The 24,856-nt window shown below is 49.1% G+C and overlaps 1 non-coding gene and 2 pseudogenes across 1 annotated transcript; all 3 read left to right on the top strand.

The window, feature by feature from the left end:
- The first annotated feature begins 1,854 nt into the window (after window positions 1-1,854).
- On the top strand, window positions 1,855-2,042 carry LOC130296141 (U2 spliceosomal RNA). Its single transcript, XR_008849132.1, has one exon. It is a non-coding gene; the product is annotated as a U2 spliceosomal RNA (small nuclear RNA).
- A 1,888-nt stretch (window positions 2,043-3,930) lies between these two features.
- LOC130296095 (U2 spliceosomal RNA) lies at window positions 3,931-4,077 on the top strand (annotated as a pseudogene).
- A 5,729-nt stretch (window positions 4,078-9,806) lies between these two features.
- LOC130296118 (U2 spliceosomal RNA) lies at window positions 9,807-9,985 on the top strand (annotated as a pseudogene).
- The last annotated feature ends 14,871 nt before the right edge of the window (window positions 9,986-24,856 follow it).

Genomic DNA, 24,856 nt, shown 5'->3' with positions numbered 1-24,856 from the left:
AATTACCAAGATGGGGAAAAAAAAAAAACGTGTGCAGTTCACCATATTTTCATTCTCAGCCAGATACCAACCAAACAGCAACAGCCTGACGTTACCAGGGTGGGTGAGGACCATTGTTACTGGCCCTCCCCAGCCTAAATAATGCCAGCCTGTTACCACCTAGGCCCAGTAGCGCCATTTTTGATTCTCCAGGCCTGTTGGTACCGGCTCTTCCTAGCACCCCTGTGGCGGTGGGTACCAGGGTAATAATGGGGGGGATAGCGCTAGCTGGTTTTGGCGCTAAAGCTAAGCCCTGACTTAGTAATGGATTCTGTCTACAAGACAGTTTCCACTACTAAGCCTTATAATGTAAATTTATTACACAAAAATAAAAAATTACAACAAGTTTTATAAAAATTTTATTGAAAGAAGCACTACCACACAAGCTGTCAAAATATTTTTTTGAATTTACAACAAAATAAACGTAGTCCATCAGACAGAGTTGTAGCCCTTCACACGTATCTGAAATAAAAACTAAAAAAAAAGTTACTACATGCATGGCACTCACCCCTGTGGAGAACGTTTTTTTAATGTGGATGCTCCAACTTTTGATAAAAAACAACCCACATTTCCTGTGTGGGAATAATGGGAGTTGTAATTTAAAAAACATGTTGAGCCTAAAGATTTGCAACAGCAGAAGGCAACCCTTATCATGGGAGTTGTTGTTTAGAAACAGTTATTCATGTGTCTACTAAAATTACTGATGATGAATATAATGAAGTATATGTTTATTGGTCTCAAGAATGTTTTTATCATGTCAGTAAGCAATACATACACACACACATATATATATATATATCTATGGATATATATATATATATATATATATATATATATATATGGGTATATATATATGGGTGTGTATGTGTTAGCACACTTTTTAAGGATAGTTACTGGTCATATTTTATCCGTTTTAATACAGGTTTTTTTATGAGAAGGAATGGGTGGTTTAAAACTGTTTTAAGCTGTCCTTATGCTTTTAATCTTCCCCAACAATACAAGATTTTAGAGAAAATTTTCAACCTGTACAACTTTAACGGAAAAAGTATGAATGAAATAACTAATAGCAAAAAACTGTTAAAATATATTAAAGAAAGTGGTTTTATTGCCCCTGTGAATAATTTTAATGGAGAGAAATGCAGGAAAATATGGAAGATGGCAAATATGATTTATCTTTTTAATTCACAGAAAGATCTGGCCTGGAGCTGCATACACGAGTGTCTTCCATGCCGGGCATTCCAGCACCGAAGAAGGATGGCCAACACTGCAGTATGCCCGAGGGAGGGCTGCCAGGAACCCGAGACCGTGTACCACCTTTTCTGGACTTGTTTTTATGCAAAAAGGATATGGACTAAAATACTCCCTCTGGTGAAGAAGATAACAGAAATAAAGGACTTAAACTCTGCAGCTGTTTTTTATGGATGTCTGGAATGCCCAATACGGACTCAAGAGATAATGGCATGGAAGATCATAAACTATGTTAAAGCAGCTCTATGGAATGCCAGAAACATTTTACTTTTTAAACATGAGATTTTATCTGTGAATGATGTTTTAGCTCTTTGTAGTAGTGATATGTACCAGTACTTTTTATTAGACAAGAAATATTATCCTTTATTAGCTAGAAAATGGTATTTTAATGAATGGAACGCCCTTTTGTAAAGCCACCAAGTGCCCATTTTAAGTGTATTATGATTGTATTTATGTGAACTTTTATTGTTATATGTGATTTTATTATCAAAATTTGTTTTTATTGAAAAAATTATATTTAAAAATCGTAATGCACTTTGTAAAATTTTATGAATTCTAAATAAAAAGATACCCCTCAGGGGTAGCCAAGTTAAAAAAAAAAATCTGTTCTTATCAGTTTAATATCTGATACGTCCCCTATCTGGGGACCATATATTAAATGGATGTTTGAGAATGGGGGCCGATTTCGAAGCTTGCTTCCGTCGCCCTATGCATTGACCCGATATGGCAGTATCTTCGGGTACAGTGCACCACCCGCTTACAGGGTTAAAAAGAAAGATTCCTACTTTAATTGCTACCTGCTTGCTGGCTAGCCAGCTAGCCAGCCCTGTGGGCCTTGCTACTGCTGCAGCCAAAAAACAAAAGGTGGTGCTGCTGCTGCTTGTGTCTGGCCGCTGTTGGAGCGTCCAGGCACAGGACTTCTGCTGCTGCTGACTAAATGGCATCCTTAATTGGATCATCTGAGCAGCCAGCCCACCTGTGCAGGTAGGGCATGACATGATAGGTAGCTGCCTTATAGCGGGTGGGTGCTGAATGTTCCTAATTGACATAACATGGGGGGTCTCCTGGCTGTTCACACAGGTGTGTCATTGCTGTACATTGACCATGCATTGCTTCTGTGGTATTGCAAAGGCAAAGACAAATGCTTCCAGCCATCCATTGCACTAATGGATTGGTCATCAGCTGGCTGTCTATGTCCCGCATCAATATAGACCAAAGTACAGAGGGTTAGGCTATGCTATTGTGCACCTACCTAATGCATCAGAAGGTGCGAGGCCCTTGCTAAATTCTGTGCACAGACTTTGAGATCTATGCTTTAGACTGTATCTAAACCTGCTCCAACATGGACTGACATTCTGGCCTACTTTCAGCCGATGCGACTTGTCTGTCGCTGAACAGTCGCTTTTTATGTATTCAGCACCTATGTATAATGTTGTAAAAATGCTCTAGAAGCTAAAGTCGCAGAAATGTCACACATATTTGGCCTGCAACTTTCTGTGCGACAAATTCAGACAGGAAAAATCAGTATAAATCCTTAGAAAATTATTCTCCAGTGTCTCCATCTGCTGGCGGTATTGAATAAGCATTGCTGCATTGATAGGGTATGCATTAGAGGAAAAAAAAGAAGAAAAAGAAGAATAATACGCCGAGAAAAGAGGAGAAAAACGTGAAAAAACTTGAAAAAAAAGGAAGAGAAGGGAAAAGTGATTTCGGCGGAGAAATATATATATATATATATATATATATATATATATATATATATATATATATATAAGCACACACACACATATATATAAACATATTCTCCGTTGAGATATTGCAGCCGCTGCTGTGTCCAGGCCCAGGAGCCTTAGCACTGTGCTGTGATGTCACTCAATACCACTGACATCACTAGGTGTAAACAACATCTCACCTTTGCTGTGTATGTGACTATGGAGCTGGTTGGTGATGTCGTCTATTATGGCCTTCATAGAAGCAACAGGAGATTGTTGCATCCATCTAGAACCCTTAGAACTACAGTGCTAAGATGTCACTCACTTCCACAGGCCTTGCAGAGTGTAAACAACAACAACCCAGCTTTGTTGTGTATGTAACCATAGGGATTGTGATGTTGCCTAGAACCTTCACAGCAGCGACAGCTTTATGAGGAGCATCAGCACTGCTCTGCCTGAGCAGAACCATCACCGCCATAGGTTGTCAAATAACCCGGATTTAACCCACACAAGTAAGTCCAATAGGGTGCAGGCATGTCCTCTATGCTTACAGCTTCCCGTGGGTGTTGGTTTGATACCGTTTGGGGACAGCCAAGGAGGCATCTGCAGGCAACAAAGGTAGGTGTGTGCTTGTGTGTGTGTTTCCTATGCAGATCCTAAGCCCAGTGTCACATGCAAGTAGGAGGAGTAAGAAGGGTTCCTGGCAAATCCAGGTTATGGATTGCATTTATAAAGGCCCCGTGGGAGTGCAATGGGCCCCTGTCTTGCTGCTTAGCAATAATGGTATGGGTTTAGGTTCTGCTGTGTGTACTGGTGGTTGACTGCCCCCCAGCCCAGAGTGTGCATGGGAAATTGTCTGGCAGCCTCCCTTCTAGCAAGCAGTGATAGTGCCCATGAAGGGGACCTTGTTGGGCCCGCCCCTTTCACGGTTATCGCTTCTCGGCCTTTTGGCTAAGATCAAGTGTAGTACCTGGCAGGGGAGATACCATGATCGCTACGGTCTGAAGAACTCCAAGCATTGTGGTAGAGATTTTGCGTAGTACGATTGCAGTACTTTTCGTTCTTATTAGAACCGCATTTCTCTAGAGCATACCACCTGAAGATCGTCTCCTGCCTGCCTCGGAAGGAGAATATCTTGAAGACTGCAGCTCCGGAAGAAGCCGACGAAGAACCTGGAAGAAGGGAATCGGCGGTGAATTCCGGAACAGCAGCGAAGAGGAAGGCGGCGCAGAATCTTTTCGAAGAAACCCGCTGCCTCTGGAGAAGGATTTGCATAGCTCCTCCCACCGGGACCGGATCTGCATAGCTCCTCCCACCCGGGAAAGAAGACTTTGCGAAGCCTCTCTCCACAAGCAAGCAAGGAAGCGGAAAAGAGCCTGCTGGAAGAAGCCATGGCCTCAACCAGCAAGTCCACCCAGGAGGCTGCAGGGCAAGGCCTGGAGGTCCAGCCCCAACCACAGCAAGCTTCAACCTCCACCATGGCAAAGCAGAAGGGCAGCAGAATTCCCAACCTGGAAGCTCCAATCCTGGAGCCCTGGATGAGGCAGACTGTTGCCTTGAAGCTCAAGCCCGTGGACGGAAGGGTGCCGGACATGTCCCACGACGTGTTCTGCAAGAAGATGCTGGCGGATCAAGGCTTCCCCACGGCTGACACCCTGGGAATAGCAACCTTCTTTTCGGGAATCTTCTACATCACCTTTGCCACCATTGGGACCTGTAGAAGATACTGGGAGGTGGTGAAAGCGGCGAGTCCCGAATCCTCTTTCTCTCGCTTTGTGGGCAACTGCCTTATTCAAAGAGAGGGGAGGCGGGTGACGGTCTCAATGCGGAACCCACACACCCCAGGCACGGACATCTCGACCTTCCTGAAGCGCTTCTGCACCGTGGTGAGGGAGCCCACCCGTATCCTGAACTCACTCGGATACTGGACCTGCAAGTGGTCTGTGGTCGTCAGACTCAACAAGAACCCTGCTTCTCCAGACGGACTACAGCACCTGCCAACGACTTTTTCCTTGGGCAACTCCACAGGACTTATCTTCTACCCGGACATGCCGCAGACCTGCAGGAGATGTGGCAAGATGGGCCACGAGGGCAAGGACTGTACGGAGGATGCCTGCAGGTATTGCCGTGTGACAGGTCACACGACCAAGGACTGAACCAAGAGCAAGACTTGCAACCTCTGCGGACTGGCAGCCCACAGCTACAAGGACTGCCCCCAGAGGGAGAGAACATGGGCATCTGTGGCAGCGAGAGCACCGAAGCCAGCCCCAGCTCCGGAGCCAACACCACGGATGGCCAAGCCGACCAAGGAGGGTAAGAAGGCGAAAGCCACCACCCCTGCCCCGTCCCGCCCCTCCCCTGCCCCTACCACCCCATCCCCTGCCCCTCCCGCCCCATCTCCTTCCCCATCCCGCCCCACCCCTGCACCATCCAGTCCCACCGCTGCCCAATCCCGTCCCACCCCTGCCCCTCCTGCCCCACCCCTGCCCCTCCTGCCCCATCCCGTCCCACTCCTGCCCCATCCCGCCCCACCCCTGCCCCCCGTACCCCACCCCGGCCCACCCCTGCCCCGTCCTCCCCTGCCCGGCCCACCCCTGCCCCGTCCTCCCCTGCCCGGCCCACCCCTGCCCCGTCCTCCCCTGCCCGGGCACTCTCTCCTGCCCCCCGCTCCACCCTGGCCCAGCAGCACCTAACCCCCCTCCAGCTGCTGGTGCCCGCCCTTCGGAGGACTTTCCTGTGATTCCTCCCCCAGGTACCATACAGAGGAAGAGGAAAGGAAGGGACAACGCATCAGAAGAGTCCCACAAAAGAAAGATAATCGAGACCTGCGAGACCCCTCAAGCTTCAGATGAGGAGGAGGAGATGGAGCAGGTCTGCGAGAGCCTTGAAGCTTCAGAAGGAGAGGAGGTGATGGAGCAGGCCCAAGTGGAGCAGGTCCAAGCAGAGCCAGTCCAAGCTCAATCTATGGAGGAGCTGCTGCAGGACCCAGAGGTCAAGAAAATCCTGGACACTCCGTCCAACACGGTCTACGACGAGTTCTTGGAAGGGCGCTACGAGAAGCCACACGAGCCGACAGGCGCCAGAGAAGAGGACCCGTCCGACCAGACTGGTAACTAGTATCAGAACTAACCTCTCTTTTTATTCCCATGGCTGATCTCAACATCTTCTGCATTAATGTGAGGAGTATTAGAGCTTGGTTTAGATTTCAGACTGTTCTTACGTTCTTAGATTCCCAGAGGTGTGATGTTTACATGTTGCAGGAATGTGCTTTGTCTGCTTCTAGGTCTTACAACCATCTGGCCAGGCAGTGGCCTCACGGCCCTTCCTACTGGTCTGGTGGGGGCGACAATAGGTCTGCGGGGGTGGCCATCCTGATCAGGGGAGGTAACTTTGCACTTGATTCCGTCCGGGAGCTCGTCTGTGGCAGACTTCTTGTCGCAGACGGTTCCTGGGCGGGTGAGCCCGTGCGGCTCATCAACGTGTATGCCTCCCCTGAGAGGGATGTCCGACTGGAGGTTCTCCAGGCCCTGCGGGCTGAACTCGCCACCACTAGGGCAGTAGTGTTGGGTGGTGACTTCAACTGCCCCATTGAGGTGGACGGGCGCAGTTCTGGCACATCCGCCAACCTGGACGTGACGTCTAAACTGCTGATTGAGATGGTGACGGAGGCATCCTTGCAGGACGTTGTTGGGTCCATCGGGAACGGCTCCGTAAACTATACGTGGAGCCGCCCCGATGGCTCGCTCCGTTCTCGGATAGACTTCATCTTCACTTCGAGAGCAGTCAGAAAGGTGTCGTACTCTATGGTCCCCTGCTTCTTCTCTGACCACAGGGCCATTCGATTCCGGGGGACTCTGGGCCATGGATTCCCACCTGGCCCAGGCTCCTGGAAGTTGAATTGTGCCCTGTTGGAGCAGAGGGAGGTCATGGAGGAACTTAGGGATGCTTACCTTGTATGGCGAAATGACAAATGTCTGTTCAAGTGCATCAGCGATTGGTGGGAATATGTTAAAGTCGAATTCCGTTGTTTCTTTCAGGCAAAAGGCAGACAACAGGCGTGTGCGAAGAAGTGGGACTTGAGGAAACTGCAGCGCGAGCAGGACCTGCTCCAGTGTGGCTGGGACGTCAGGGAGGAGCTGGAGGAGACCAAAAAGAGCTTGAAAGGGCACTTTGAGGAGGAATCCAAGCGAATCGTCTTTCGTTCCAAGGTGGAGAACCTGGAGAAGGGTGAGAAATGTAACTCTTTCTTTTTCAGGAAGCTCCATGCCGGCCACACGCCCCTGACTGAGCTACGAGATGAGACCGGACACATGAGAAGCGGCAAGGAGGAAGTGATGGGGGTCGTCCACGACTTCTACAGCAACCTCTACGCCCCCAAGTCATCCGACCACGAAGCCGCCGAGAGGTTCCTGTCAGGAGTCACTAACGTTGTTGATCCCGCAGGTGCGGCGGCTATGGACGATCCCTTGACGGTGGGGGAGCTGCTCTCTGCCGCTAAATCCTTTAAGCCCGGCAGGACCCCGGGCAGTGACGGTCTCCCGGCCGAGCTCTACGTAGCGCTGGGTGACGTGATCTGTCGGGACCTGTTGGAGGTGTACGAGGAGATGGTGGTGGGGGGCAGAATGCCTCCGTCGTTGAGGGAAGGGATGATCACGATCTTGTATAAGCGGAAGGGGGAGAGATGTGACCTGAAAAACTGGCGTCCCATCTCTCTCCTGAACGTGGACTACAAGATCCTCGCCAAGGTGCTGGCCAACAGGCTGAAACCTGTCATGGGGCAGATCGTCCATCCGGACCAGACCTGCAGCATTCCTGGCCGCAGGATTGCCGACAGCCTTGCCCTTGTGAGAGACACGGTCCATTACATCCAGGACCGTGGGGGCCGCGCCGCCCTGGTCAGCTTAGATCAGGAGAAGGCGTTCGACCGTGTCTCCCACGCATTCATGGACAGGGTTTTGCGCAGGCTGGGTCTGGGGAAGATGTTTTGCTCTTTTGTTAACGTTATGTATTTTGACATTTACAGCACGGTGTTGGTGAACGGCTGGAAGACTGACCCCTTTTCTATTCTTTCAGGGGTTAGACAAGGCTGCCCTCTTTCACCTCTCCTTTTTGTTTGTGTTATAGAGCTCTTCGCTGAGACTATCCGGCAGAATGGAGAGATCAGAGGGATCACCGCACCAGGACCAGATCGCCACGAGGTCAAGTGCTCGCTCTACATGGACGACGTGACCGTCTTCTGCGCTGACCAGCGTTCGGTGACTGCACTCGTCCAGACCTGCGAGGACTTCGGCAGAGCTTCGGGGGCAAAAGTCAACTGCGGGAAGTCGGAGGCCATGCTCTTCGGGGAATGGCACCTGGCTTCTTCCGCCCCCTTCCCCTTTACGGTTAAGCCGGACTTCATTCAAATTCTTGGAGTCTGGTTCGGGAAGGAAGGAGCGGCCCTTAAGTCTTGGCAAGACCGACTAGGAAGGATAAACTCGAAGATCGGACTGTGGAGCTCCAGAAAGCTCACGATGGAAGGCAAGGCACTTGTCCTGCGGAGTGAAGTTTTGCCTGTGCTCCAATATACCGCACAGGCCTGGCCTCCCCATACCACCGTTTGCAAGGCCATCACCTGGACAGTGTTTGGCTTCGTCTGGGGCAAAATGGACAGAGTCAAGAGGACCGTGATGCACAAGGAACCCCGCAAGGGTGGGAAGGGAATACCCGACATCCCCGCTCTGCTGAGGGCCTCCTTTGCATGTGTCACGGTGCAGCGGACTCTTGTTGAAAAGACTGGCTCAGCGGGCAGGTCCATGTCTCGCTTGCTTCTCATGCCCCTCTGGAGACAGCTGGGCTGGGACAAGTGGGACAGCTCCATCCCTTACAACTGGAACACTCCCTGGTTCTATGGGGATGTTGTCCGGTTTGTGAGGGAGCACCAGCTGGAAGGACTGAAACCCGACCTATGGAAGCCGAAGACAATCCACAAGCTCATCCGAGCTAAGGACTTGACCGAGCTGGTTCCGGGACTCCCCGCAGCCACTGCAGAGACAGTTTGGAACAATGTGGCCTCAAAGCGGCTTACCAATGGACACAAGGACTTGTCGTGGATGGCCGTCATGGGAGGTCTCTCTCTCAGGTCATTCATGCATGCCCGCAACCTGTGCAAGACCCGGTACTGCCCCCGTTGCCCCTACGTGGAGGAAACATCTTTCCACGTGTTTTGGCAATGCCCCTTTGCACAGGGTCTGTTGGACGCCCTAGAACATGAACTCAGAGACTCAGTGCCCAGGAGCTGCCTATCGTACCATTCGGTGCTTTACGGCCTGTTCCCTGGGACCCACGACGTGGAGGCCATCCAGGAGGCCTGGCGCCTTATGAACTGTTTTAAGGACGCAGTGTGGCTTGCCAGGAACCGCCTCGTGATCAACAGAGAAAACATGTCCGTCCCGGACTGCCCCAGGTTCATCAAGAACCTGCTTAGAGACTATTCCATCTTGGACAGCTCGGCCGTTGATGAGGAAGAAGAGGAGTGAAGACCCCTCTCCTTCTCCCATGTCTCCCTGAAGATACAGCCCAACAGTTTGGCCCTGTGATCCGCCCCCTCCCTACCCCCACATAGTCGCCCACACCCCTACCCCGATCACAGATTGTATTATTTGGTTTTTGTTTGATCTCTTGTGCCTTTCTATTGCAGGATTGAGCTGAATGTTAGAGTAGCATGGTGTGCGATGTATAGCTTAGGGAACCTTTGCTGTGTATTGTACTATCATGCATTGTGTGACTGTAATTTATTGTACGACTTGTAATGACTGAACGGAAAATAAAGCTCTTTCAATCAAAAAAAAACATCTGTTCTTATCAGTTTAATATCTGATACGTCCCCTATCTGGGGACCATATATTAAATGGATTTTTGAGAACGGGGGCCGATTTCGAAGCTTGCTTCCGTCGCCCTATGCATTGACCCGATATGGCAGTATCTTCGGGTACAGTGCACCACCCCCTTACAGGGTTAAAAAGAAAGATTCCTACTTTCATTGCTACCTGCTTGCTGGCTAGCCAGCTAGCCAGCCGTGTGGGCCTTGCTGCTGCTGCAGCCAAAAAACAAAAGGTGGTGCTGCTGCTGCTTGTGTCTGGCCGCTGTTGGAGCGTCCAGGCACAGGACTTCTGCTGCTGCTGACTAAATGGCCTCCTTAATTGGATCATCTGAGCAGCCAGCACACCTGTGCAGGTAGGGCATGACATGATAGGCAGCTGCCTTATAGCGGGTGGGTGCTGAATGTTCCTAATTGACATAACATGGGGGGTCTCCTGGCTGTTCACACAGGTGTGTCATTGCTGTACATTGACCATGCATTGCTTCTGTGGTATTGCAAAGGCAAAGACAAATGCTTCCAGCCATCCATTGCACTAATGGATTGGTCATCAGCTGGCTGTCTATGTCCCGCATCAATATAGACCAAAGTACAGAGGGTTAGGCTATGCTATTGTGCACCTACCTAATGCATCAGAAGGTGCGAGGCCCTTGCTAAATTCTGTGCACAGACTTTGAGATCTATGCTTTAGACTGTATCTAAACCTGCTCCAACATGGACTGACATTCTGGCCTACTTTCAGCCGATGCGACTTGTCTGTCGCTGAACAGTCGCTTTTTATGTATTCAGCACCTATGTATAATGTTGTAAAAATGCTCTAGAAGCTAAAGTCGCAAAAATGTCACACATATTTGGCCTGCAACTTTCTGTGCGACAAATTCAGACAGGAAAAATCAGTATAAATCCTTAGAAAATTATCCCCCAGTGTATCCATCTGCTGGTGGTATTGAATAAGCATTGCTGCACTGATAGGGTATGCATTAGACGAAAAAAATAGAAGAAAAAGAAGAATAATACGCCGAGAAAAGAGTCGAAAAGGAGAAAAACGTGAAAAAACATGAAAAAAAAGTAAGAGGAAGAGAAGGGAAAAAAAGGTGGAAATGGGTTTAAAAGTGATTTCGGCGGAGAAATATATATATATATATATATATATATATATATATATATATACGCACACACACACACATATATATAAACGTATTCTCCGTTGAGATATTGCAGCCGCTGCTGTGTTCAGGCCCAGGAGCCTTAGCACTGTGCTGTGATGTCACTCAATACCACTGACATCACTAGGTGTAAACAACATCTCACCTTTGCTGTGTATGTGACTATGGAGCTGGTTGGTGATGTCGTCTATTATGGCCTTCATAGAAGCAACAGGAGATTGTTGCATCCATCTATACAGGCCTACCTCCTCCCCTACAGCCTGCCTGTCAATCTCCAAAAATACCCTTTTTAATAATTATACGCTCCTCCTTTGCATTGAAAAAAAGCAAACAAAAAAAGTTGCCAGATGTGGCCATCCTTTCATCCATTTGCCCTTCTGCATCTATTTTCCCAAACCATGTACTCATACTGTTATTATGCCGCCAAGTAATTAGACTACCAGGCCCAAAAATTATGGATTATAAAAGGATAGCAGCATTAGTGAAAAATACACATTTTGAACCCAAAAACCCATTTGAATTTTTAAGTTCAAAATACAGGCCTACCTCCTCCCCTTCAGCCTGCCTGTCCATCTCCAAAAATACCCTTTTTAATAATTATACGCTCCTCCTTTGCATTGAAAAAAAGCAAACAGTAAAGTTCCCAGATGCGGCCATCCTTTCATCCATTTGTCCTTCTGCATCTATTTTCCCAAACCATGCACTCATTATGTCGCCAAGTTGTTAGACTACCTGGCCCAAAAATTATGGATTATAAAAGGGTAGCAGCATGAGGGAAAATTACCGTATTTATCGGGGTGTACCACGCACCGGCCTATAACACGCACCCTCATTTTACCAAGGATATTTGGGTAAAAAAAGTTTTTTACCCAAATATCCTTCATAAAATGAGGGTGCGTGTGTGTGCATGTGTATACCCCGATACACTGCTTCTCACCCCACAGAGCCCCCAGGAAAGGCAGGGGGAGAGAGGCCGTCGCTGCCTGCTTCTCTCCCCCTGCCTTTCCTGGGGTCTAGAGCCCTGCTACCGCCGCTTCTCTCCCCCTACTATCGGCGCCGCTGCCCCTTCTCTCCCCCTGGCTATCGGTGCCGCTGTCCCGTTGCCTGCGCCGCTGCCCCGTTGCCTCCCCCATCCCTAGTTGTATAATTACATGTTAACGGGGTCGGGTCCGCGCTGCTTCAGGCCTCTGGTGTGCGTCCCCCGCATCATTGCTATGCGTTGCGAGACGCAATGACGAGTGACGTCTCTCGTCATTGCGCCGCACCATGCAAAGCATAGCAACGACGCAGGGAATGCACACCGGAGGCCTGAAGCAGCGCTGACCCGACCCCAGCAACAGGTAATTACACAACCGGGGATGGGGGAGGCAACGGGGCAATGGGTGCCGCTGCCCCTTCTTTCCCCTGTCTGTCGACGCCGCTGTCCCATTGCCGGCGCCGTTTCTCTCCCCCTGGCTATCGGCGCTGGCAATGGGGCAGCGGCACTGATAGCCAGGGGGAGAGAAGGGGCAGCAGCGCCGATAGCAGGGGTAACCATCATACACTCATACTGTTTTCACTCTGCCAAGTTATCGGACAACCTGGCCCCAAAATTATGGATTATAAAAGGATGGCAGCATTAGGGAAAAATACACATTTTGCACCCAAAAACCCATTTGAGTTTTCAAGTTCAAAATACAGGCCTACCTCCACCCCTTCAGCCTGCCTGTCCATCTCCAAAAATACCCTTTTTTAATAATTATGCACTCTTCATTTGCGTTGGAAAATCAAACAGTTAAGTTGCCATATGCTGCTATCCTTTCATCGATTTGTGCTTCTACACCTATGTTCCCAAACCATCATACACTCATACTGTTTTCACTTTGCCAAGTTATCGGACAACCTGGCCTCAAAATTATGGATTATAAAAGGATAGCAGCATAAGGGAAAAATACACATTTTGAACCCAAAAACCCATTTGAGTTTTTAAGTTCAAAATACAGGCCTACCTCATCCCCTACAGCCTGCCTGTCCATCTCCAAAAATACCCTTTTTAATAATTATACGCTCCTCCTTTGCATTGAAAAAAAGCAAACAGTAAAGTTGCCAGATGCGGCCATCCTTTCATCCATTTGTCCTTCTGCATCTATTTTCCCAAACCATGCACTCATACTAATATTATGTCGCCAAGTAATTAGACTACCTGGCCCAAAAATTATGGATTATAAAAGGATAGCAGCATTAGTGAAAAATACACATTTTGAACCCAAAAATCCATTTGAGTTTTTAAGTTCAAAATACAGGCCTACCTCCTCCCCTACAGCCTGCCTGTCCATCTCCAAAAATACCCTTTTTAATAATTATACGCTCCTCCTTTGCATTGAAAAAAAGCAAACAGTAAAGTTGCCAGATGCGGCTATCCTTTCATCCATTTGTCCTTCTGCATCTATTTTCCCAAACCTTGCACTCATACTAATATTATGTCGCCAAGTCATTAGACTACCTGGCCCAAAAATTATGGATTATAAAAGGGTAGCAGCATAAGGGAACATAACCGTATTTATCGGGGTGTACCACGCACCGGCCTATAACACGCACCCTCATTTTACCAAGGATATTTGGGTAAAAAAAGTTTTTTACCCAAATATCCTTCATAAAATGAGGGAGCGTGTGTGTGCATGTGTATACCCCGATACACTGCTTCTCACCCCACAGAGCCCCCAGGAAAGGCAGGGGGAGAGAGGCCGTCGCTGCCTGCTTCTCTCCTCCTGCCTTTCCTGGGGTCTAGAGCCCTGCTACCGCCGCTTTTCTCCCCCTGCTATCGGCGCCGCTGCCCCTTCTCCCCCCTGGCTATCGGTGCCGCTGTCCCATTGCCAGCGCCGATAGCCAGGGGGAGAGAAGCGGCGCCGGCAATGGGGCAACGGCACCGATAGACAGGGGGGGATAAGGGGCAGGGGCACCCATTGCCGGCGCCGCTGCCCCGTTGCCTACCCCATCCATAGTTGTATAATTACCCGTTGCCGGGGTCGGGTCCGCACTGCTTCAGGCCTCCGGTGTGCGTCCCCTGCATCATTGCTATGCGTTGCGAGAAGCAATGACGAGTGACGTCACTCGTCATTGCGCCTCGCCATGCAGCGCATAGCAACGACGCAGGGGATGAACACCGGAGGCCTGAAGCAGCTCTGACCCAACCCCAGCAACAGGTAATTATACAATCGGAGATGGGGGAGGCAGCGGCGCCGGCAATGGGTGCCGCTGCCCCTTCTTTCTTTCTACCTTCTCCCCTACAGCCTGCCTGTCCATCTCCAAAAATACCCTTTTTAATAATTATACGCTCCTCCTTTGCAATGAAAAAAAGCAAACAGTAAAGTTGCCAGATGCAGCCATCCTTTCATCCATTTGTCCTTCTGCATCTATTTTCCCAAACCATGCACTCATACTGTTATTATATCGCCAAGTAATTAGACTACCTGGCCCAAAAATTATGGATTATAAAAGGATAGCAGCATTAGTGAAAAATACACATTTTGAACCCAAAAACCCATTTGAGTTTTTAAGTTCAAAATACAGGCCTACCTCCTCCCCTACAGCCTGCCTGTCCATCTCCAAAAATACCCTTTTTAATAATTATACGCTCCTCCTTTGCATTGAAAAAAAGCAAACAGTAAAGTTGCCAGATGCGGCCATCCTTTCATCCATTTGTCCTTCTGCATCTATTTTCCCAAACCATGCACTCATACTGTTATTATGTCGCCAAATAATTAGACTACCTGGCCCAAAAATTATGGATTATAAAAGGGTAGCAGCATAAGGGAAAATTACCGTATTTATCGGGGTGTACCACGCACCGGCTTATAACATGCACCCTCATTTTACCAAGGATATTTGGGTAAAAAAAAGTTTTTTACCCAAATATCCTTCATAAAATGAGGGTGCGTGTGTGTGCATGTGTGTACCCCGATACACTGCTTCTCACCCCACAGAGTCCCCAGGAAAAGCAGGGGGAGAGAGGCCGTCGCTGCCTGCTTCTCTCCCCCGTCTTTACTGGGGTCTAGAGCCCTGCTACCGCCGCTTCTCTCCCCCTGCTATCGGCGCCACTGTCCCTTCTCTCCCCCTGGCTATCGGTGCCGCTGTCCCATTGCCAGCGCCGATAGCCAGGGGGAGAGAAGCGGCGCAGGCAATGGGGCAACGGCACCGATAGCCAGGGAGGGATAAGGGGCAGCGCCGCTGCCCCGTTGCCTCCCCCATCCCTAGTTGTATAATTACCTGTTGCCGGGGTGGGGTCCGCGCTGCTTCAGGCCTCCGGTGTGCGTCCCCTGCATCATTGCTATGCGTTGCGAGACGCAATGACGAGTGACGTCTCTCGTCATTGCGCCGCGCCATGCAAAGCATAGCAACAACGCAGGGAATGCACACCAGAGGCCTGAAGCAGCGCTGACCCGACCCCAGCAACAGGTTATTATACACCCGGGGATGAGGAAGGCAACGGGGCAGCGGCGCCGGCAATGGGTACCGCTGCCCCTTCTTTCTCCCTGTCTGTCGACGCCGCTGCCCCATTGCCGGCACCGTTTCTCTCCCCCTGGCTATTGGCGTCGGCAATGGGGCAGCGGCACTGATAGCCAGGGGGAGAGAAGGGGCAGCAGCGCCGATAGCAGGGGTAACCATCATACACTCATACTGTTTTCACTTTGCCAAGTTATTGGACTACCAGGCCCACAAAATTATGGATTATAAAAGGATAGCAGCATAAGGGAAAAATACACATTTTGAACTCAAAAACCCATTTGAGTTTTTAAGTTCAAAATACAGGCCTACCTCCTCCCCATCAGCCTCCCTGTCCATCTCCAAAAATACCCTTTTTTAATAATTATGCACTCTTCATTTGCTTTGGAAAAACAAACAGTTAAGTTGCCATATGCTGCTATCCTTTCATCGATTTGTGCTTCTACACCTATGTTCCCAAACCATCATACACTCATACTGTTTTCACTTTGCCAAGTTATCGGACAACCTGGCCCCAAATTATGGATTATAAAAGGATAGCAGCATAAGGGAAAAATACACATTTTGAACCCAAAAACCCATTTGAGTTTTTAAGTTCAAAATACAGGCCTACCTCCTCCCCTACAGCCTGCCTGTCCATCTCCAAAAATACCCTTTTTTAATAATTATGCACTCTTCATTTGCTTTGGAAAAACAAACAGTTAAGTTGCCATATGCTGCTATCCTTTCATCGATTTGTGCTTCTACCCCTATGTTCCCAAACCATCATACACTCATACTGTTTTCACTTTGCCAAGTTATCGGACAACCTGGCCCCAAAATTATGGATTATAAAAGGATAGCAGCATAAGGGAAAAATACACATTTTGAACCCAAAAACCCATTTGAGTTTTTAAGTTCAAAATACAGGCCTACCTCCTCCCCTACAGCCTACCTGTCTATCTCCAAAAATACCCTTTTTAATAATTATACGCTCCTCCTTTGCATTGAAAAAAAGCAAACAGTAAAGTTGCCAGATTCGGCCATCCTTTCATCCATTTGTCCTTCTGCATCTATTTTCCCAAACCATGCACTCATATTAATATTATGTCGCCAAGTAATTAGACTACCTGGCCCAAAAATTATGGATTATAAAAGGGTAGCAGCATAAGGGAACATTACCGTATTTATCGGGGTGTACAACGCACCGGCCTATAACACGCACCCTCATTTTACCAAGGATATTTGAGTAAAAAGAAGTTTTTACCCAAATATCGATGCCTGCTTCTCTCCCCCTGCCTTTCCTGGGGTCTAGAGCACTGCTACCGCCGCTTCTCTCCCCCTACTATCGGCGCCGCTGCCCCTTCTCTCCCCCTGGCTATCGGTGCCGCTGTCCCATTGCCAGCGCCAATAGCCAGGGGGAGAGAAGCGGTGTCGGCAATGGAGCAACTGCACCGATAGCCAGGGGGGGATAAGTGGCAGCGGCACCCATTGCCGGCGCCGCTGCCCCGTTGCCTCCCCCATCCCTAGTTGTATAATTACCTGTTGCCGGGGTCGGGTCCGTGCTGCTTCAGGCCTCCGGTGTGCGTCCCCTGCATCATTGCTATGCGTTGCGAGACGCAATGACGAGTGACGTCTCTCGTCATTGCGCCGCGCCATGCAAAGCATAGCAACGACGCAGGGAATGCACACCGGAGGCCTGAAGCAGCGCTGACCCGACCCCAGCAACAGGTAATTATACAACCGGGGATGGGGGAGGCAACGGGGCAATGGGTGCCGCTGCCCCTTCTTTCCCCCTGTCTGTCGACGCCGCTGCCCCATTGCCGGCGCCGTTTCTCTCCCCCTGGCTATCGGCGCCGGCAATGGGGCAGCGGCACTGATAGCCAGGGGGAGAGAAGGGGCAGCAGCGCCGATAGTAGGGGTAACCATCATACACTCATACTGTTTTCACTCTGCCAAGTTATCGGACAACCTGGCCCCCAAATTATGGATTATAAAAGGATAGCAGCATAAGGGAAAAATATACATTTTGAACCCAAAAACCCATTTGAGTTTTTAAGTTCAAAATACAGGCCTACCTCCTCCCCTACAGCCTGCCTGTCCATCTCCCAAAAATACCCTTTTTAATAATTATACGCTCCTCCTTTGCATTAAAAAAAAGCAAACAGTAAAGTTGCCAGATTCGGCCATCCTTTCATCCATTTGTCCTTCTGCATCTATTTTCCCAAACCATGCACTCATACTAATATTATGTCGCCAAGTAATTAGACTACCTGGCCCAAAAATTATGGATTATAAAAGGGTAGCAGCATAAGGGAACATTACCGTATTTATCGGGGTGTACAACGCACCGGCCTATAACACGCACCCTCATTTTACCAAGGATATTTGAGTAAAAAAAAGTTTTTACCCAAAAAACCTTCATAAAATGAGGGTGCGTGTGTGCATGTGTATACCCCGATACACTGCTTCTCACCTCACAGAGCACCCAGGAAAGGCAGAGGGAGAGAGGCAGTTGCTGCCTGCTTCTCTCCCCCTGCCTTTCCTGGGGTCTAGAGCCCTGCTACCGCCGCTTCTCTCCCCCTGTTATCGGCGCCGCTGCCCCTTCTCTCCCCTCGGCTATCTGTGCCGCTGTCCCATTGCCAGCGCCGATAGCCAGGGGGAGAGAAGCGGCGCCGGCAATGGGGCAGCGGCACCGATAGCCAGGGGGAGATAAGGGGCAGCGGCACCCATTGCCGGCGCCGCTGCCCCGTTGCCTCCCCCATTCCTAGTTGTATAATTACCTGTTGCCGGGGTCTGGTCCGCGCTGCTTCAGGTCTCCGGTGTGCGTCCCCTACATCATTGCTATGCGTTGCGAGACGCAATGACGAGTGACGTCACTCGTCATTGCGCCGCGCCATACAGCGCATAGCAACGATGCAGGGGATGCACACCGGAGGCCTGAAGCAGCGCTGACCCGACCCCAGCAACAGGTAATTATACAACCGGGGATGGGGAGGCAATGGGGCAGCGGCGCCGGCAATGGGTGCCGCTGCCCCTTCTTTCTTTCTTTCTACCTCCTCCCCTACAGCCTGCCTGTCCATCTCCAAAAATACCCCTTTTAAAAATTATACGCTCCTCCTTTGCATTGAAAAAAAGCAAACAGTAAAGTTGTCAGATGCGGCCATCCTTTCATCCATTTGTCCTTCTGCATCTATTTTCCCAAACCATGCATTCATACTGTTATTATGTCGCCAAGTAATTAGACTACCAGGCCCAAAAATTATGGTTTATAAAAGGATAGCAGCATTAGTGAAAAATACACATTTTGAACCCAAAAACCCATTTGAGTTTTTAAGTTCAAAATACAGGCCTACCTCCCCCCCTTCAGCCTGCCTGTCCATCTCCAAAAATACCTTTTTTAATAATTATACACTCTTCGTTTGCTTTGGAAAACAAACAGTTAAGTTGCCATATGCTGCTATCCTTTCATCGATTTGTGCTTCTACTCCTATGTTCCCAAACCATCATACACTCATACTGTTTTCACTTTGCCAAGTTATCGGACAACCTGGCCCCAAAATTATGGATTATAAAAGGATAGCAGCATGAGGGAAAAATACACATTTTGAACCCAAAAACCCATTCAAAATACAGGCCTACGTCCTCCCCTTCAGACTGCCTGTCCATCTCCAAATATACCCTTTTTAATAATTTTACGCTACTCCTTTGCATTGAAAAAAAGCAAACAGTAAAGTTGCTATATGCAGCCATCCTTTCATCCATTTGTCCTTCTGCACCTATTTTCCGAAACCATGCACTCATACTGTTATCATGTCGCCAAGTTATTAGACTACCTGGCCCAAAAATTATGGATTATAAAAGGGTAGCATCATGAGGGAAAATTACCGTATTTATCGGGGTGTACCACGCACCGGCCTATAACACGCACCCTCATTTTACCAAGGATATTTGGGTAAAAAAAGTTTTTTAACCAAATATCCTTCATAAAATGAGGGTGCGTGTGGGTGCATGTGTATACCCCGATACACTGCTTCCCACCCCACAGAGCCCCCAGGAAAGGCAGGGGGAGAGAGGCCGTCGCTGCCTGCTTCTCTCCCCTGCCTTTCCTGGGGTCTAGAGCCCTGCTACCGCCGCTTCTCTCCCCCTGCTATCGGCGCCGCTGCCCCTTCTCTCCCCCTGGCTATCGGTGCCGCTGTCCCATTGCCAGCGCCGATAGCCAGGGGGAGAGAAGCGGTGCCGGCAATGGGGCAACGGCACCGATAGCCAGGGGAGGATAAGGGGCAGCGGCAACCATTGCCGGCGCCGCTGCCCCGTTGCCTCCCCCATCCCTAGTTGTAAAATTACCTGTTGCCGGGGTCGGGTCCGCGCTGCTTCAGGCCTCCGGTGTGCGTCCCCTGCATCATTGCTATGCGTTGCGAGACGCAATGACGAGTGACGTCTCTCGTCATTGCGCCGCGCCATGCAAAGCATAGCAACGATGCAGGGAATACACACCGGAGGCCTGAAGCAGCGCTGACCCGATACGCAGCAACAGGTAATTATACAACCGGGGATGGGGGAGGCAACGGGGCAAAGGGTGCCGCTGCCCCTTCTTTCCCCCTGTCTGTCGACGCCGCTGCCCCATTGCCGGCGCCGTTTCTCTCCCCCTGGCTATCGGCGCCGGCAATGGGGCAGCGGCACTGATAGCCAGGGGGAGAGAAGGGGCAGCAGCGCCGATAGCAGGGGTAACCATCATACACTCATACTGTTTTCACTTTGCCAAGTTATCGGACAACCTGGCCCCAAAATTATGGATTATAAAAGGATAGCAGCATAAGGGAAAAATACACATTTTGAACCCAAAAACCCATTTGAGTTTTTAAGTTCAAAATACAGGCCTACCTCCTCCCCTACAGCCTGCCTGTCCATCTCCAAAAATACCCTTTTCAATAATTATTTGCTCCTCCTTTGCATTGAAAAAAAGCAAACAGTAAAGTTCCCAGATGCGGCCATCCTTTCATATATTTGCCCTTCTGCATCTATTTTCCCAAACCATCCACTCATACTGTTATTATGTCGCCAAGTAATTAGACTACCTGGCCCAAAAATGATGGATTATAAAAGGGTAGCAGCATAAGGGAACATTACCGTATTTATCGGGGTGTACCACGCACCGGCCTATAACACGCACCCTCATTTTACCAAGGATATTTGGGTAAAAAAAGTTTTTTACCCAAATATCCTTCATAAAATGAGGGTGCGTGTGTGTGCATGTGTATACCCCGATACACTGCTTCTCACCCCACAGAGCCCCCAGGAAAGGCAGGAGGAGAGAGGCCGTCACTGCCTGCTTCTCTCCCCCTGCCTTTCCTGGGGTCTAGAGCCCTGCTACCGCCGCATCTCTCCCCCTGCTATGGGCGCCGCTGCCCCTTCTCTCCCCCTGGCTATCGGTGCCGCTGTCCCATTGCCAGCGCCGATAGCCAGGGGGAGAGAAGCGGTGCCGGCAATGGGGCAACGGCACCGATAGCCAGGGGGGGATAAGGGGCAGTGGCACCCATTGCCGGCGCCGCTGCCACGTTGCCTCCCTCATCCCTAGTTGTATAATTACATGTTGCCGGGGTCGGGTCCGCGCTGCTTCAGGCCTCCGGTGTGCGTCCCCTGCATCATTGCTATGCGTTGCGAGACGCAATGACGAGTGACGTCTCTCGTCATTGCGCCGCGCCATGCAAAGCATAGCAACGACGCAGGGAATGCACACTGGAGGCCTGAAGCAGCGCTGACCTGACCCCAGCAACAGGTAATTATACAACCGGGGATGGGGGAGGCAACGGGGCAGCGGCGCCGGCAATGAGTGCCGCTGCCCCTTCTTTCCTCCTGTCTGTCGACGTCGTTGCCCCATTGCCGGCGCCGTTTCTCTCCCCCTGGCTATCGGCGCCGGCAATGGGGCAGCGGCACTGATAGCCAGGGGGAGAGAAGGGGCAGCAGCGCCGATAGCAGGGGTAACCATCATATACTCATACTGTTTTCACTTTGCCAAGTTATCGGACAACCTGGCCCCAAAATTATGGATTATAAAAGGATAGCAGCATAAGGGAAAAATACACATTTTGAACCCAAAAACCCATTTGAGTTTTTAAGTTTAAAATACAGGCCTACCTCCTCCCCTACAGCCTGCCTGTCCATCTCCAAAAATACCCTTTTCAATAATTATTTGCTCCTCCTTTGCATTGAAAAAAAGCAAACAGTAAAGTTCCCAGATGCGGCCATCCTTTCATATATTTGCCCTTCTGCATCTATTTTCCCAAACCATGCACTCATACTGTTATTATGTCGCCAAGTAATCAGACTACCTGGCCCAAAAATGATGGATTATAAAAGGGTAGCAGCATAAGGGAACATTACCGTATTTCTCGGGGTGTACCACGCACCGGCCTATAACACGCACCCTCATTTTACCAAGGATATTTGGTAAAAAAAGTTTTTTACAAAAATATCCTTCATAAAATGAGGGTGCGTGTGTGTGCATGTGTATACCCCGATACACTGCTTCTCACCCCACAGAGCCCCCAGGAAAGGCAGGAGGAGAGAGGCCGTCACTGCCTGCTTCTCTCCCAGGCCTTTCCTGGGGTCTAGAGCCCTACTACCGCCGCTTCTCTCCCCCTGCTATCGGCGCCGCTGCCCCTTCTCTCCCCCTGGCTATCGGTGCCGCTGTCCTATTGCCAGCGCCGATAGCCAGGGGGAGAGAAGCGGTGCCGGCAATGGGGCAACGGCACCGATAGCCAGGGGGGGATAAGGGGCAGTGGCACCCATTGCCGGCGCCGCTGCCACGTTGCCTCCCTCATCCCTAGTTGTATAATGACATGTTGCCGGGGTCGGGTCCGCGCTGCTTCAGGCCTCCGGTGTGCGTCCCCTGCATCATTGCTATGCGTTGCGAGACGCAATGACGAGTGACGTCTCTCGTCATTGCGCCGCGCCATGCAAAGCATAGCAACAACGCAGTGAATGCACACCGGAGGCCTGAAGCAGCGCTGACCCGACCCCAGCAACAGGTAATTATACAACCGGGGATGGGGGAGGCAACGGGGCAGCGGCGTCGGCAATGAGTGCCGCTGCCCCTTCTTTCCTCCTGTCTGTCGACGTCGCTGCCCCATTGCCGGCGCCGTTTCTCTCCCCCTGGCTATCGGCGCCGGCAATGGGGCAGCGGCACTGATAGCCAGGGGGAGAGAAGGGGCAGCAGCGCCGATAGCAGGGGTAACCATCATACACTCATACTGTTTTCACTTTGCCAAGTTATCGGACAACCTGGCCCCAAAATTATGGATTATAAAAGGATAGCAGCATAAGGGAAAAATACACATTTTGAACCCAAAACCCATTTGAGTTTTTAAGTTCAAAATACAGGACTACCTCCTCTCCTACAGCCTGCCTGTCCATCTCAAAAAAATACCCTTTTTAATAATTATACGCTCCTCCTTTGCATTGAAAAAAAGCAAACAGTAAAGTTGCCAGATGCGGCCATCCTTTCATCCATTTGTCCTTCTGCATCTATTTTCCCAAACCATGCACTCATACTGTTATTATGTCGCCAAGTAATTAGACTACCTGGCCCAAAAATTATGGATTATAAAAGGATAGCAGCATTCGTGAAAAATACACATTTTCAACCCAAAAACCCATTTGAGTTTTTAAGTTCAAAATACAGGCCTACCTCCTCCCCTACAGCCTGCCTGTCCATCTCCAAAAATACCCTTTTTAATAATTATACGCTCCTCCTTTGCATTGAAAAAAAGCAAACAGTAAAGTTGCCAGATGCGGCCATCCTTTCATCCATTTGTCGTTCTGCATCTATTTTCCCCAAATCATGCACTCATACTGTTATTATGTCGCCAAGTAATTAGACTACCAGGCCCAAAAATTATGGATTATAAAAGGATAGCAGCATTAGTGAAAAATACACATTTTGAACCCAAAAACCCATTTGAGTTTTTAAGTTCAAAATATAGGCCTACCTCCTCCCCATCAGCCTGCCTGTCCATCTCCAAAAATACCCTTTTTTAATAATTATGCACTCTTCATTTGCTTTGGAAAAACAAACAGTTAAGTTGCCATATGCTGCTATCCTTTCATCGATTTGTGCTTCTACACCTATGTTCCCAAACCATCATACACTCATACTGTTTTCACTTTGCCAAGTTATCGGACAACCTGGCCCCAAAATTATGGATTATAAAAGGATAGCAGCATAAGGGAAAAATACACATTTTCAACCCAAAAACCCATTTGAGTTTTAAAGTTCAAAATACAGGCCTACCTCCTCCCCTACAGCCTGCCTGTCCATCTCCAAAAATACCCTTTTTAATAATGATACGCTCCTCCTTTGCATTGAAAAAAAGCAAACAATAAAGTTGCCAGATGCGGCCATCCTTTCATCCATTTGTCCTTCTGCATCTATTTTCCCAAACCATGCACTCATACTGTTATTATGTCGCCAAGTAATTAGACTACCTGGCCCCAAAATTATGGATTCTAAAAGGATAGCAGCATAAGGGAAAAATACACATTTTGAACCCAAAAACCCATTTGAGTTTTTAAGTTCAAAATACAGGCCTACCTCCTCCCCTACAGCCTGCCTGTCCATCTCCAAAAATACCCTTTTTAATAATTATACGCTCCTCCTTTGCATTGAAAAAAAGCAAACAGTTAAGTTTCCAGATGCGGCCATCCTTTCATCCATTTGTCCTTCTGCATCTATTTTCCCAAATCATGCACTCATACTGTTATTATGTCGCCAAGTAATTAGACTACCAGGCCCAAAAATTATGGATTATAAAAGGATAGCAGCATTAGTGAAAAATACACATTTTGAACCCAAAAACCCATTTGAGTTTTAAGTTCAAAATACAGGCCTACCTCCTCCCCATCAGCCTGCCTGTCCATCTCCAGAAATACCCTTTTTTTAATAATTATGCACTCTTCATTTGCTTTGGAAAAACAAACAGTTAAGTTGCCATATGCTGCTATCCTTTCATCGATTTGTGCTTCTACACCTATGTTCCCAAACCATCATACACTCATACTGTTTTCACTTTGCCAAGTTATCGGACAAGCTGGCCCCAAAATTATGGATTATAAAAGGATAGCAGCATAAGGGAAAAATACACATTTTGAACCCAAAAACCCATTTGAGTTTTTAAGTTCAAAATACAGGCCCACCTCCTCCCCTACAGCCTGCCTGTCCATCTCCAAAAATACCCTTTTCAATAATTATTTGCTCCTCCTTTGCATTGAAAAAAAGCAAACAGTAAAGTTCCCAGATGCGGCCATCCTTTCATCCATTTGCCCTTCTGCATCTATTTTCCCAAACCATGCACTCATACTGTTATTATGTC

This window comes from Hyla sarda, chromosome 11, assembly GCF_029499605.1.
Source record: "Hyla sarda isolate aHylSar1 chromosome 11, aHylSar1.hap1, whole genome shotgun sequence".
NCBI classification, from domain to species: Eukaryota; Metazoa; Chordata; class Amphibia; order Anura; family Hylidae; genus Hyla; species Hyla sarda.
The sequence above is the reverse complement of the archived record's forward strand: the minus strand, read 5'-3'. Positions and strand labels throughout refer to the sequence as shown.